This window comes from Rhinolophus ferrumequinum, chromosome 15, assembly GCF_004115265.2.
Source record: "Rhinolophus ferrumequinum isolate MPI-CBG mRhiFer1 chromosome 15, mRhiFer1_v1.p, whole genome shotgun sequence".
Lineage (NCBI taxonomy): Eukaryota > Metazoa > Chordata > Mammalia > Chiroptera > Rhinolophidae > Rhinolophus > Rhinolophus ferrumequinum.
In genome coordinates, this window is record NC_046298.1 from 22,547,316 (window position 1) to 22,563,783 (window position 16,468).

General features: G+C 37.7%; 1 protein-coding gene across 3 annotated transcripts in view; it reads left to right on the top strand.

Annotated features, from left to right (window-relative positions):
* ZNRF1 (zinc and ring finger 1) overlaps positions 1-16,468 on the top strand; it is a 93,286-nt gene that overhangs the window by 15,616 nt on the left and 61,202 nt on the right. The window lies entirely within an intron of this gene.

The window sequence follows — 16,468 nt, forward strand, 5'->3', positions numbered from 1 at the left end:
AATGATGGGACATCTGGCAAACTGACCCTAATGGGCAGTTTCAAATTTTCCCCCTACTATATTGACAAACCATAACATTTCCCTGTTTCTTTGTATTGCAAACAGCAAAGTAAACAGTTCTGTATGTTACAGACAACAACAATAAAAACAACAAAACTGGTTAGCTATTTTTGGCACTTTCTGCTTCCAGATAAATTTTAGAAACAGCTTTGTCAACTTCTGTGGGGGAAAAAAACTGTTAGGATATTTATTGGAATTACATTGAATTTCTCAATCACTATCTCTATAAAATTGCGTCTGCCTATGAATGTGGTAAAAATGGACTTACAGATATAAGAATAGATTTATTTTGATTTTAAAAATTTTAAAGTAATTTCAGATTTACAGAAAAGTTGTACAAATTTATACAAATAAATATTGCATCCATCACTCAGAATCCTCAAATATTATTAGAAACACATAAGTAGTTGATGTCCATTTAGTTCTTTTTTCCCCCCTTCTTCTGCCTCCCCCCCTCCTCCCCACCACCCACTCTGGTTCAAGCCGTTGTTTCTCAGTCTAGTTGTGTAGGACACAGCTCCCTGGCCCATGCTGGTATTAGGAGCCTTGCGCTCCCCCTACTGAGGCAGCCGCTCGCTGGTCTTCGGTCAGCGCTCACAGCAGCTCTCGCGGGCTGCCGGCTGTTCACGCTGGCTGCTGGCTACTCACGCTGGCTGGCCGCCGGCCTCTCATGGCAGCACACAGTAGTCATGGCAGCACATGCTGACCTCTGGCTCGGCTGCTCATGGCAGCCCAGCTCCAGGCCTAGCTCCAGGGAGAGCCAATAGCTATAGAGGGAGCAACTCATTGGCCCATGTGGGAATTGAACCTGTGACCTCGGCCTTAGGAGCACAGCGCTCCAACCACCTGAGCCACCAGACCACTGGGCCATCCCATTCATTTAGCTCTTAACTCTGCAAAGCAGCTTAAGATCTTAAGAAATGAAATTTCTCCAGTCTGAGTTATCTACATTGACCTACTCCTGGGAATAGGAAAACCACGTGATCTTAAAAGTGACATGGTGTCTGAAGAAATGGCTAGGCCTAATACTGAGATCTGCTTTCATCAGTTTCCTGTAGCCTTATATGGACCAAAGTAGATTCAGTCCCAACCCCTGATCCCAAGGTTTGTGATCTGATCCCGTCTGTTGAAAGAGGGTCTTCTTGCCCTTAGATTGAGGGTCTTCTCACAGCTGTAGGCTGGAGAGTTCAGGTCAAGTCTGCCTAAGTATGACTTGAGAATGGAGGCTTGGCTTGGCTGAGCCAGGGGTGCCTTCACGGGAGGAATGGAACACCCCCACCTCCCGCCTTGGGTGTGGTTAAGGTTGCAGACTCAGAACCAGACTGCCTTACATTTGAATCCTAGTGTTGCTGATTTTTAGTTTTGGAACCTTGAGTAAGTGACTTGGTCTTGTGCCTTAATTGCTTTACCTCTAATATAAGGCTAATCATAATTATATCTATCATATGGGACTACTCTATGAATTAAATGAGTTTATAGGTATATCCACATCACTCAAAACAGTGCCCATGAGATAATAAGTGATCAGTAAATGTAGCCTCATTATTATTTAACGTCTTTGGTGAAAGCTTTACAATTTTTAGAAGATCTTGAATCTCTTTTGTTAGGTTTATCACTGGGTACCTTATAGTTTTTTGGTTATTACTGTAAATAGTAGCTTTACATTTTTTTAATAATTGTTCCAGTTTTCTTGTATATTCAGCCGACTTGTTGGATTCTTATATGTCTAATAGTTTTAAAGGGAAATAACTACAGAGAAAATCCAAGAGAATCATGCTGCAAATAATGACTTTTTTGTTAATCATCTTATGTGTCACTTCTTTTACTTTAAGATTTCTGTCTAGTTCCTGCAGTAAAAATTCTATTTGAATCTATAATCAAGGGCATCCTTGTTTTCCTCTTATTAAAGGGAGTGCTTCTTGCATTGGAAGTGTTGTTTGTTTTTCATAGATTTTTTTCCCCCTTGTATTCTTAATTTGTTAAATTAAGTATCACAAATGGCTATTTTATCAAACTTTTCCCTTGCTAATATGTTACTATCCTACCTGGGATTTCTGCATATATGTTATGAATTTACACTCATAATTTTATTTTCATACTGTCATTCTTTTGTTATTAAGATTAATGCAGCTTTTTAAAAAGAGTTTAGGGATAGATGTTCATTCTTTTCTGGAAGAGTTTGTATAATGGCATATTAGAATTCTGGCTGCAAACAGATTGAATACTCAGAGAGGTAATTGAATCAAACTTAATTGAAGAGACAGTTTACAAAGTTGTGGGCAGGCTTAAAGGAACTACCGTGTTTCCCCAAATATAAAACCTAGCTGGACAATCAGTTCTAATGCATCTTTTGGAGCAAAAATTAATATGAGACCCGGACTTATTTTACTGTAATATAAGACCCAGTATAATATAATGTAATATAATTAATATAACATACCGGGTCTTATAATAATTTTTGCTCCAAAAGACGCATTAGAGCTGATGGTCCGGGTAGGTCTTATTTTGGGGGAAACACGGTAATAGTGAATGGGTGAAACATCTGGAGACTGGCCACAGTCTGGAAAGCTGTTACCACTCTTAGATCTGGAGTCCATGGTGAGGGAGCCGTTATCAAACCTGGTGAGAACTGTAGCTCCGGGACATGTCCCATAGAACTGTGGACTTATATAGAAGAATGAAGCCACTGCATACATACCATTGCAAGGCACAGAAAAAAACAAGTAATAAGTACCCCAACCTCTCTGTTATCTTGTCCTCAAGTCTCCTACTGGTGCTTCCCATTGGCCAAACCCAACAGAAGTTTAGGAGGCAAGGGAACCATGTTCGGACTTATTAGCCTTGTAGAGCACAGAATAGAGAGGAAACAGAGACATAGGAAATATCTGTGCTTGGAATGCTTGGTACAACTTGTATGTAAAATTCTCCTGTAAAACTACCTGGGCCTAGGACTTTTTTTGCTGAGTAGGTTTTTATCTAGTGTTTCAAATTCTTCAATGTTTTTGGTCTATTTAGGTTTTCTATTGTGTAAGTTTTGATAAGGAATATTTCAAGGCAATCTCTGTGTCTATCTCTATATTATGCCCCTTTTTCATTCCTAGTATTATTTGTATGTTTTGTTTTTATTCTTGATTAGTCTTGCCAGAGCTCTATTTTATTTGTTTATTTTCAAAGGACCAGCTTTTGATTTTGTCAGTTGCCTTTCTTCCCCTCTATTTCATTACTTTCTGTTCTTAACTGTATTTTATCTTTCCTTCTATTATACTTTCCTTACACTTACTTTGTGTTTTTCTAACTTCTTGAGATGACCCTATGCTTATTGACTTTTCAATATCCTTTTCTAATATAGACATTTAAAGCTCTAGAATTTTTCTTTGAGTACTTCTTGAACTAAAATCCCATGATTTTTGATACCGTGTTTCCCCAAAAATAAGACCTAGCTGGACCATCAGCTCTAAAGAGTCTTTTGGAGCAAAAATTAATATAAGACCCGGTATTATATTATATTATATTATATTATATTATATTATATTATATTATATTTTATTTTATTTTATTTTATTATACTATACCTGGTCTTATAGTAAAATAAGACCGGGTCTTATATTAATTTTTGCTCCAAAAGACGCATTAGAGCTGATGGTCCAGCTAGGTCTTATTTTCGGGGAAACATGATACGTAGTGTTTATCATTCAGCTCTAGGTATTTTCTAATTTCTAGTATTTGATTCATGAGTTATTGACAAGTATATTTTGAAAAATTCAAACATTATTTAAGTTGACCTCTAACTTAATTGCATTATGGTCACAGAGCAGTCTGTATGATATTGATTTTTTCTAATTGATACTTGATTTGTGGCATAGTACTACGTAGTCAATTTCCATAAATATTTCATTTGTGCTTGAGAAGATTGTTGGGTGAGATTTGATTCTGTATAATCCTAGATCAAGTTTATCAGTTGTATTGTCCAAATATTTCATATCTTACTAAATTTTGGTGTTCCTTTTTCTTTTTTTTAAATTTTATTGGGGAATATTGGGGAACAGAGTGTTTCTCCAGGGCCCATAAGCTCCAAGTCGCTGTCCTTCAATCTAGTTGTGGAGGGCGCAGCTCAGTTCCAAGTCCAGTTGCCGTTTTCATTCTTTAGTTGCAGGGGGCACAGCCCGCCATCCCATGCGGGAAATGAACCAGCAACCTTGCTGTTAGGAGCTCGCGCTCTAACCAACTGAGCCATCTGGCTGCCCCAATTTTGGTATTCTTGATCTACCAATTCCTGCAAGGAACTATGTTAAAATCTCTATGACTGTGGATTTGCTAACTTTTCTTTATAATTTTGTCAAAGTTTGCTGTATATAATTTAAAGTTCTCTTAAGTGCATAGTTATTTAGAATTGTTTATATCTTCCTAGAGAATTGTTTTTTTAGAAAGCATTTTTATCCCTAATAATACCTTGGTCTATTTTGTTTGATATTAGTGCCAGCTTTCTTCTTGTAAATATTTGCCTGGTATCTTCCCTGTCCTTTTACTTTCAATGTCTTGATGTTTTACATGTGTCTCCTGTAAATGCAGTTAGATTTTTTCCCCAGCTTAATCTGCAACTTTTAATTTGCAAGTTTATTTGATTTTAAAAGCATGGTGGTTACAATTATATTGTTTTAATATCTTATATTATTTAATATATTATTATTTAATATCTTATTTTGTGCTATTTACAATGTGTTTTGTTTGCAATTTTTCTCTTTTCCTGACTTCTATTTAGATAGCTTGAGTTTTATTTATCCCACGTATTCATTCTTATCTCCTTTCACTCCTCACCATCTGGAAGCTTTCAGTTCTTTTAGAGGCTACTCTTAAATTCTTGGCACACATATTTGAATGAAATCTGAAGTTTCATCAGTATCACTACTCTCTTCCCAAATAATATAAGAACCCACAGTTTGTATTATACATACATATTTGTGGTTCAGTATTGTAATCTCACTTTATTTTTATACCCTAGAATTAGTTGTTGCTCTTCTTATTTGATAAAGTCTGCTTGTTGGGATTTTCCTACCTCCTTACCAAATTCTTTGCTTACCGTTCCGTTTATCACGCTTCATTCATCCTTCTGTTAAATGTCCTTTTTCCAGAAGTAAGCTTTAAAATATTTTTTCAGTGAAAGTCTATTAATACTAAACTATTTGCTTCTCTAAAAGTGTTTTAGTTATCATAACCATTGAATGGTTATTTAGCTGCATATAAAAATCTGAGTTGGCAGTTATTTTTTCTCAGCAATTGGGTGATATTCTGTTGCATTATCTTCTGGTTTCTAACATTGCAATTGAGAAGTCTGCTTCTCAACTCAAGAGTTAATCTGGTTTTTTTCTCCTAGCTGCTTTATCTTCTCTTACTGGTATTCTGCAACTTTACTGTCATGTGTTCAGTATTTTTATTTATCCTGCTTGCTCTTTGTTCTTGAATCTGAGATTACATATGTTTCAAAGCATTTGAGAAATTCTCAGTCATTTATCCCTTCCAATTTCACCTTTCTTTTATTCTCCCATCTTTCCTTTTGGAAATCCTAGAAGTCATCTATTAGTCCTTATTCTATCCTTCATGTTTCTTAAAGTCTTTCTCATTTTCCAGCTCTTTATCTCTGTATGCTGCACTATGGATAATTTCTTATCTCTACCTTGCAGTACACTGTTTTTTCTTCACTTGCATTTCAGCCTACCCATTGAATTTTATATTTCATTGAACTACATTTTAAATTCCTTGGATTAACGCGGTGGGTTGTTTCCTTATTGCCTTCAATTGTGTAAAAACAAACAAAAAATGAGTAAATCACCTTGTTTCCATGGTTCTAGTTTTCCTCTTTGGGAAAGTAAGTAGCGTTGGCTAGCTGCTTTCTTTTTTCTTGCTGCTCAAAAATTCCATGAAGCTGTATTACTGGCATTATACTGTTGAGCAAACAAGCACTATGAACAGGGAGGCAGGAAGCTGGAAACCCATCATCATTTTGTTCTCTACTCCCAGAGGAAGAGAAGCTCCTGAGTCATTTCGGGAAACCTTTCAGCACTATACCTCTTGGGAGCTTACAGCTGTGGCAAGGATCTGTTTCTATGGCAACAGAAGGCTTAACTCTTCCTCTGTACTCAGGATATGCCGAGGGAAGTTACAGGATAAACTTTTAGAGGTTTCCAGTTTCTCAAGAGGCTTGATTTATTCTCTTCTAGACGGCTGTCCAGCACAGTAGCCACTAGCCACATGTGGCTATTTAAGTTACAATTATTCAAAATTTAGTTTCTGAGTCACAGAAGCCACATTTCAAGTGCTTAATAGCCACAAATTACTAGTGACTGCTATAATGGACAGTACAGATGTAGAATATTTCTATTATTGTAGAAAGTTCTGTTGGGCAGTGCCGTTCTGAACCCTTCCACAGTATTTTATAGTACGTAGAGAATTGGTGAATGGGTAGTTTCAGAAAATGGATCAAGTGAACCTATTGATCCCCAGACTCTAGAAGGCTCTCTTTAGAGTAACTGCCATTCTACACCATTTATGTATATGGAGAATTCAGAGAGGGTGTTGCATTCTAAGAGTGATTTATGGGGTGAAATGGTGAACCCAAACCTTACCTATAATTTGGTACCATGGGAAGAGGGGAAGCCAGTGAAGTAGAAAGGTGACTGAAGCTCGGGGAAGATGAAGATGCTTATTGCATAAGCATACTGATTTTATGCAGTTGTGATTAAACTGAGAATAGGAAAGATGGGTTTATGAGTTGACTGGAGAAAATCAGCCCAAGGTCTTACAACTTGAAGTTTGACTCAGGCTGGAAATTCCTTGTAATGAAATGATTTTTCTCCACCCCCTTAAATTGCCATCTCATTCTCCCTTGAGTTGCTGTAGAACAGTTAAAGATTCTCAAGAAAAGAAAATACCTTCTCCCCGCAACAGACACATACCCACACCTCCTTCTAATACAGCAACATTTCACAGTGACTGGACTCCAGATAGATCCAGAATAGGAACAATGTGGGTCACACCAGCCCTGCCCCAATGGGCTACGCAGAGAGGGAAGAACCACTGACCCTAACCTTGTTCTCTGCCCATGACAGACATTGCTGAAACTTACCTCATTCTATATTACGGAACTCGACCTGCACTCAGAATCCTTCTGAATACAGTGCTTCCTGTGCTCACAGTTCGAACTAACGAGCTGGAGTTGGCACGTGTGTCCTTTGCTAGGGATTTGAGGCTTGGACTTTGCTGTTCAGAGACGGGACATTGTTCTTGTTGGTTGTAGAGTACCCGTGACGTGTTAGTTTAGAAAGTTTAGAAAAGTCTGTCTTTAATTTTTATGGCCCATGGTACAGAGTAGGTACCTAAATAAAAGTTGTTCAATGAAGATACACATGAAAAAGGGCAGTGATTTTTTTTTTTAGATAAAGATAAAGGTAATTTGCATTGGAAAAGGCTTCAATACTTACTTCATATTGGTGATTTTTGTAGGCTTGACAAAGGTAGCTTAGACTTTCTGGAAGAAATCTGAAAGAAAAAGATGGCTTCTAAGATGACTGGGAGAGGTTTAGAAAGAATTCAGAGGCAGCATTTGTAAAAGGAAAAGAAGGTGAAAAAGAAAAACATGCCCTACAGCAGGTTAAGGGGTTGGACAATATGAATTAATAGGTGCTCTGCAGAAACGGAAAAGCGAACAGATCTTTGTGGTTTCTCAGTCAATCGGTTTTTTGTTTTTTAAGTAAATCTGGAAGCATGGGTTCTTCCTTTTTTTCCCCCCCTCATCACAAAACTAATCAGAATATTCATTATAAAGATCTCAAACACTAATGTAAGAAGCAAAAGTTCTCCATGATCTCTTTGGTATGTATTTCTCCAGATTTTTGCCCCTGTGTGTAGAGAACTAGAAATCACATGACCATTCCACAACTTCTGTTTTTTATTGTTCCAAGTCATTCCACGTGTATGTGTGGATTTTGTTGTTTTGGTTTGGGTCTCTGTGGTCATTTCCCAAAACTTAGTGAACCCAGAAGTGGAACCTATTCACAGCAAATCCCCTCCATTCCCCTATCCCCAGCCATTGTACCTATTGGGGTGAAGTCATGATACAATAAGTTGTGTCCACAGAATTTACCCGGAAATGCTTTTTTACACGTTGCTAGAGAGAGACCATGTCTACTGTTTGGTCAAAAACTTCTCCGTAAGTTGTTAATAAGAGTCCCACAGGGAAAGACCACAAAGTCCCTCTTACAGATTTAGTCTGTTCTCAGAGAGCAATTAAATGGTCAACTAGAAAGAGCCCAGAGCTCAGCCCCAACTGCAGAGGACCTTTGGTAATTGAATCACACCAGGCAGTAGGATTTATAGGAGCCCATCGTCTCTTTCTGCCTTCAATTCTGAAGCAATCTGAATATGTCTAACTTGTACCAGAATTCACTGCTTCTTCCCATTTTTATTTCTGATGGGATGATTGCTTCTGCCATAGGTAGACTTAGAGCCTAAGAAATTTTTATCTTGGATCCACAATCTGAGCTGCTCTAAAAGACAGTACCAGGCGGGGGGCTGGGGGTTGAGACGTTTCAACCCAGGCCTGTAATAGGCAGCTAGTCACGGCTCTGCATTCAGCCAGGGGCTTTTGCTTGCCTGGGGTGCTGCAAACAGAAACTCAAACAGGCGGCATGCTCCTGGGCCCCGCAGCACTCCACTGGAACCTGGACCCCTGTCTGGGATTCTAGCCACGGAGGGAGGAGTCTCCGTGAGCTCAATTCCAACTGCCCCGCGGTCTGAGTAGTAGTCAGTGATGGGCAGGCAACGTCTGATTCTCCTCCGTCCTCCAGTGACCTGTGGAGTAATGAAACGACCGATAACCACGCATCTTAATTTGAAGTGTAAAAGAAGTCTAGCCTGTTCCTAAACGGACATGTGAAATATTCCTAAATAAGAAAAAGCACCCCTTCCTAAAGTGTTTTTTAAAGATGTTGCTATTTTGTGTGACCGTCGGAGGCCAGCTGTGTAGGCAGGAAGTAAAAAGTACTGTCACGGAAGTTGGAAATTGGTTTAAGGATGAAGTTGAACCCATTACCCAACAGCAAGGTTGATATAGAGCTCCTGTGAGCTCGTAGCCCTTCTGGATGGCGCATGTCATTTCTCCCATGCCCCCAGAAAGTGGAGAAACAGGAGCAGAGTGGGAAAAGTACTTGGAAAAATTCCGTGATGACTTGAGCCTCAGCCAGGCTTCATAGAGTCTTTGAACTCTACCCTGCTGAGACTGTTGCTTTTATAATAGTCTGTTTTTGCTGGATATTACATGTTTTAAAAATAAGAAACACGCACAATCTTAAACAGTAGTCTGTAATAACAGTATTATTAATAGCACACATTTATTTATTGCTTACTAAGTGTCAGGCACAGTTGTAAATGCTTCTCATATATTAACTCTTTCAATCCTTACCCTGTGAGGTGGTTAACTGTTATCAACCCCATTTTGCAGATGAGGAAACTGAGCCCTAGCGATTAGAGAACTCACCTATCATTACACAGCTAGAAAGTGATGTGCCTCTAATAAAAGGTATCTCATATTGTTATTAAGTTATACTGAGTTTGGCCACCAAAAATTAAATTGGGGGAATCTTTTTCAGCCCTCAGCCCTTCCTACCACTTACGAGTCTATAGCATTCTTTGTAGTTCATAGAAATAGTGGAAAAATAAAGCACACTTTCTTACTATGTCAACCAAAAGAGTATATGAGTTGCCCCCCATGACTGCATTTTTCTGCTCTTTATCATAACATCAGTCCTCTCGACAATCTTTGATTCCAAGAGGACCTATAGTTCATTGATCCTATTTCCTTCCCCCGTCCCTCACCCCCTCATGTCCTTACTTTCCTCCTTGACTTAAATTCTAAGGTCAGTCATAATCACTGCCTCACATAACACACTCTCATCCTCCTTTCGCTTTTGCTTTGAGTCAATCCAAGACTGCCTGCTATGTGGGTGTCCTCCTGGGCTGGAGCAAACACAAACACCCACCATGTTCTCTGGCCTCGTTCTTTTTTTTTTTTTTTTTTTTTTTAATTCTATTTTATTTTATTGGGGAAGGGGAACAGGACTTTATTGGGGAACAGTGTGTACTTCCAGGCCTGTCGTTCTTAATTCCTGGTCACTAACTTAAAGCAGGTGCTTAATGCTGCCCGGAAATCCTGCTGTGTTTCTGTGTTCATTCATTCTCCTGCCCTCCTGGAGGACTATCCCATACCTTTTTTCAACTCCGCTCACACGTTTTGCTATGACCTTACTTCCTATTTCATCGAGAAAACAAGTTACTGGCGCTCACCACCATATCCACCCCCTGACTGGAGTCTCTGCTGTTTTCCCCTGTCGTGTATCTATAGGCCTCCGCTGTCCGCATCCAGCTCCGGCCACGGCCTCTTTGTGCAATGGATTTTACTCCTGTTTTCTGCCTCAAGAGCATTGCTCCGGCCTTCCTCCTCCTCTTCCTCCTAAATGTTGCTTTTCTAGTGGCACATTCTATCAACATACAAACTGTTGATGCTTCTTCCATGTTGAAAAGAGCAACAACAAATTCTCTTGATTCTACTTCTCCAGATACTACCCCATTTCTCTGTTTCTGTTCATAGCACACTTCTTCAGAATTCTCTTTTCTTGACTTTCTGATTTGTCTCCTGGAACCCACTCCCATCAGGTATTTGCCCTCACTACTCAATTGAAACTGCTCTTATCAAGGTCACCTTTGTGTTGCTAAATCCAGTAGTCCCTTCGCAATTCTCAGTTTGGGAAAGCCAGCTGCATTTGACAAGTTGGTCTCCATGAAACACTTTTTCATTTGCTTCCAGGGTACCACTCACCTAGTTTTCTTCCTCCCTTTCATGGATCTTAACTCCTTTGCTGATTCTTCCCCATTTCTCTACCTTGAATGTTGAAAGGCATGGAAGATCAGTCCTTGGACACTTCTCATTGTTTTGTATATCACAGCCTGGTGAAGTCTTTGCGATTGGTGGTTATAAGTACCATGTATGTGCTGATGACTCCAGAATTTACCTCTCCAGCTCAGCTGCTCCCTTCACTTTTTTATTTAACTGCTTTATTAAGATATAATTCACTTTACATACAAGTCACCCATTAAAATGTACAATTCAGTGGTTTTTAGTGTATTAAGAGAGTTGTGCAACTATCATCGCATTAATTTTAGAACAATTTCAGTATCCCCAAAGGAAATCCCATAACCATTAGCAGTGACTCTATTTACCCTCAATCTACCCCAGCCTTAAGACAACTACTGATTACTTCCTCCCTGTATAAATTTGCCTGTTCTGGACATTTCGTAGAAATGGAATCATCATATGTGGCTTTTGTGTCTGATTTCTTTCACAGCATGTTTTCAAGGTTCATCTTTATTATAGCATGTATAGCACTTCATTCCTTTTATGTCTGAGTAATATTTCATTGTATGGGTACATCACCTGTTGTCTATCCATTCATCAGTTGATACACATTTGGGTGGTTTCCACCTTTTGGCCAGTAAGAACAACATTGCTATGGACATTCCCGTGCAAGTTTTTGTGTGGACATATGTTTTCATTTCACCTGGACATATGTACCTGGGAGTGGAATTGCAGGGTCACATGATACCCATGTTTGATCTTTTTGAGGAACTCCAGACTATTTTCCAAAGAAAGCTCACCATTTTACATTCCCACTCACAGTGTATGATGGTTCTGATTTCACCACATCTTCACCAATACTTATTATTATCTGTCTTTTTGAAATTAGCCATCCTGATGGTTGTAAAGTGGTGTGGCATATCTCACTGTGGTTTTGATTTGCATTTCCCTTAGAATGTTGGGTATTTTTTCACATATTTGTGGGCCCTTCGTATATCTTTTTTGGAGAACTGTCTGTTCAACTTTTTTGCCAATTTTTTATTTGGATTGTTTGTCTTTTTGTTGAGTTGTACAATTTCTTTATATATTTTGGGTTTGAATCCCTGATTAGATATATGATTTGCAAAGTTTTTCTCCCATTCTGTTATCTTTGAGTCGCCATAATTTTGATGAAGTCCAGTTTATTTTTTCTTTGTTACTTATGCTTTGGGTGGCATACTTAAGAAATTGTTGCCTAATTCCAGGCCATGGAAAATTACACCTGTGTTTACTTCTATGAGTTTTTTTTTGTTTTTTTAAATTTTATTGCGTAACAGTGTGTTTTTTCCTGGACCCATCATCTCCAAGTCAAGTCATTGTCCTTCAGTCTAGTTGTGGAGGGCGTAGCGCAGCTCCAAGTTCAGTCGCCGTTTTCAATCTAGTTGCAGGGCGTACAGCCTACCATCCCATGCAGGAATCGAACTGGCAACCCCATTGTTCAGAGCTCATGCTCTAACCAACTGAGCCATCCGGCCACCCCATAATTATGTTATTCTTGATCCTTTCAATTTCCATATGGATTTTAGAATCAGCTTGTAAATTTCTAGGAAAAAACCTGTAGGAATTTAGATTGGGATTGAGTGAAATTTATGAATAAAATTGGGGAGAGCTAACAACTTAATATTGTAACTTCTAATCCATGAAAGTGGTATTTCTCTACATTTATTTAAGTGAACTTTAATCTCTCTCGGCAATGTTTTGTGGTTTTAGAGTAAAAGCCATGCACACATTTTTAAACATATATCACAAAATATAGTTTTCCACATTTGTTTTTTAAAAATTGTTTTAATTGTGGTAAAGTACACATAGCATACATAACATTGACTATCTTAACCATTTTTAAGTGTACAGTTCAGTAGTGGTAAGTATAATCACATTGTTGTGTGACCAATATCCATAATTTCTTCATCTTGCAAAACTGAAACTATGTACTCATTAAACAACTCCCCATTTCTCCCTCCCCCAGCCTTTGGCAACCACCATTCTACTTGCTGTTTCTGTGAGTGGCTATTCTTGCTACCCACCTCATATAATAAATAAAATCATATGGTATTTGTCTTTTTGTAACTGGCTTATTTCACTTAGCGTAATCTTCAAGATTCATCCATGCTATAGCAAGTGCCACAGCTTCTTTCTTTTTTTAAGGCTGATTATTATTCCATTATATGTATATGCACCACATTTTGTTTATCCATTCACCCATCAGTGGACACTTCCATCAATGGGTTGCTTCCGTCTTTTGACTGTAGTGAATAAGGCTGCTTTGAATATGGTGTACAAATATCTCTTCAAGAGCTTGCTTACAATTATTTTGTATAAATACCCAGAAGTAGCATCGCAGGATCACATGATAATTCTATTTTTAATTTTTTGTGGAACTGCCATACTGTTTTGCATAGTGGCTGCACCAGTTTACGTTCCCACTAACTGTCCAAGGGTTCTCTTTTCTCGAGCATTTGTTATCTCTTGTCTTTTTGATACTAGACATCCTAACAGGTGTGAGGCACTATCTCATTGCAGTTCCCTAATCATTAGTGCTGTTGAGAATCTTCTCATGTGCTTGTTGGCTATTTGTATATCTCTTTTGGAGAAATGTTTATTCAAATCCTTTGTCCATTTTTAAATTGGGTTATTTTTGTTGTTGAGTTGTAGAAGTTCTGTATGTATTCCAGATGTTTACCCCTTATCAGACACATGATCGGATGTCATATACACATACAGTATTGTCTTTCATTCCGTAGGTTGCTTGTTCACTCTGTTGTGCCCTTTAATGCATAGAAGTCTTTTATTTTGAAGTAGTTCAATTTATCTGTTTTTACTTTTGTGGCCTGTGCTTTTGATGTCGTATCGGTTGCTACTTTTAAAAACTTCTTTTCTATATAGTGTGTTGCTAGTCTGTATAAATACAATGATTTTTGTAGCTTGATCTTTTATCCTGTGACCTTGCTACATGAGCTTACTGGTTCTAGTAGCTTTTGTGTAGTTCACAGACTTTGCACACACATAATTACACTATCTGAAAATCGAGACAGCTTTACTTCTGTTTAAATCATATTCCTTACTCCATTGCACTGACTGGGATCCCCAATACAACGTTGAATAGAAGTAATGAGAGAGAGACGTATCTTTGTGTGGCCCCCAGTCTTAGTGGGGAGCATTCAGTCTTCCATCACGAAGCTTGATGTTTAAGTAAGTGTAGGTGTTTCATAAAGTTTCCTTTTATTTCTGGTTATCAATAGCTGGTGAATTTTGTCAACATCTATTGAGAGGATGATAGGTTTTTTTCCTCCCTTATTCTGTTAATATGATGAATAACATTGATTTCAAAGAGTAAACCAATCCAATTGGTCCTGATGCATCATTCTTTTTATGTTATTTACTTCAATTTGTTAACATTTTGTGAAGGATTTTTTCTTTTATGTTCATGAACAGTATTTGTAATTTTCTTTCCATGTAATATTTTGTCTTGTTTTGAGATCAGTAATGTGGCCTCGTACAATGATTTGGGAAGTGTTGATTTTCTGTTTTCTGGAAGATGTTTTCTTTCTTAGTGTTTGGTAGAATTCACCAGTAAAGCCCGGAGTTTTCCGTGTAAAAAAGTTTAACTAAAAATTTAATTTCTTTAATAGGTATAGAGCTATTCAGGTTATTTCTCATCAACTAAGCTTTAGTAGTTTAGCTTTCTTCGTGTGATTTGTCCATTTTGTCTAAGTTGTTAAATATATCAGCAAAAAGTTGTTCGTAATATTTCCTTATTACCCTTTTAATGGCCATAAGGGTGCTTAGGGATGACCCATCTTTCATTCCTAACGTTGGTAATATGTGTCTTCTCTTTTTTCTGATATGTCTGCCTATGGATTTATCAATTTTATTAATTGTTTCAGTGAACTACCTTTTGGTTTCATTGATTCAATTTACTGTTTTTCTTCTATTTTGTTGATTTCTGCTTTTTATTTCATCCTTTTTTCAGTTTAATTTGCTCTTCCTTTTCTAGCTCTTAAAGGTTGAAGTTTATTTAGATCATTGATTTTTAGACCTTTTCTAATATCAACATTTAAAGCTATAAATTTCCCTGTAAACATTCTGCTTTATTTAGTTTTTTTGTATTATGTATTCCATATATTTTGATATATTGTCCTTTTATTTTCATTCATTTCACTATATTTTCTAATTTTATGTGATTTTTTTTTCTATGACTCACAGATTATTAGAAGTATCTTATTTAATTGCCAGACATTTGGGAATTTTCCAAATATCTTTCTAGTATTGGTTTTTAGTTTCATTCTGTTGTGATCAGAGTATATACTTTGTATGACTTGAATTCTCTTAAATTTTTTGAGATTTGTTTTGTAGCTCAGAATGTGTTCTAGTTCAGTGAATGTTCCACATGCATCTGAAAAGAATGTGTTTTCTGATGCTTTTGAGTGGATTTTCTATCAATGTCAGTTAGGTCGATTTGGTTGATAGTGTTTTAAGTCCTCTAGAACTATACTAATTTTCTGTCTACTTGTTTTATCAATGACAGAGGCAGTGTAAAATCTCCAGCAATAATTATAGCCACTCCAGCTTTCTTTTGATTAGTATTTTCATGGTTATTTTTTTCTATCCTTTTACTTTTAACCTATCTATGTCTTCCCATTTAAAGTGGGTTTCTTAGAGAAAGCATATACGAGGTATGATCAAACAATACAGTGAATGTTTAAATAAAAAATTATTACAGTAAAAGACATATTGCCATTAATAATATTGAGGTGGATTACACCTCAAAATACTCCCCCTCACTTTGAACACACTTATTAGCCCATCGTTCTCGCCACTTTCTGAAGCAGTTCTGGAAGTCCTGTTTCGTGAGTGTCTTTAGTTGCACTGTCGTGGCTGCCTCGATGTCCTGAATCATTTTGACTTTCGGGAAGAGCCAGAAGTCACACAGTGCCAGATCCGGTGAATAAGGTGGATGAGGACACACCATAATGTGTTTATTTGACAGAAATTGCTGTATACCAGAAGCGATGTGTGACACGGAACATTATCATGATGGAGGATGATTTATGGCATACTTTAAAACACACCTTCTCTCAACCGTAGCTCACACCCAACTGACTGCACCAAACAATTTGAGACTTGTCACACACTGTTACTAAGGTTCGACGTGCCGCTTCCCGTATTGAAGATCACTGCCTTTCCATCGGATGGCACTCCACAGCAGCATTCACTGTATTTTTTTATCATTTTTTGAAAGACTCCATGTCACACATCACTTTTGGTACAGCAATTTCTGTTCCAGAGAGGACGGTGAATGAGTAGGCCCTAAAGAATAAGATTCAGATTTCACAGTTCATAGAGCAGACATTTTAAGATCTTGAGCAAATCATATGAAGCTAAGATCTGAAAAGCACATATGATCTCATTTTTTGGTTCTGTGGTTCAGATGACTGAAAGAGTGAGGGATATTTCAGTAAAACAGAG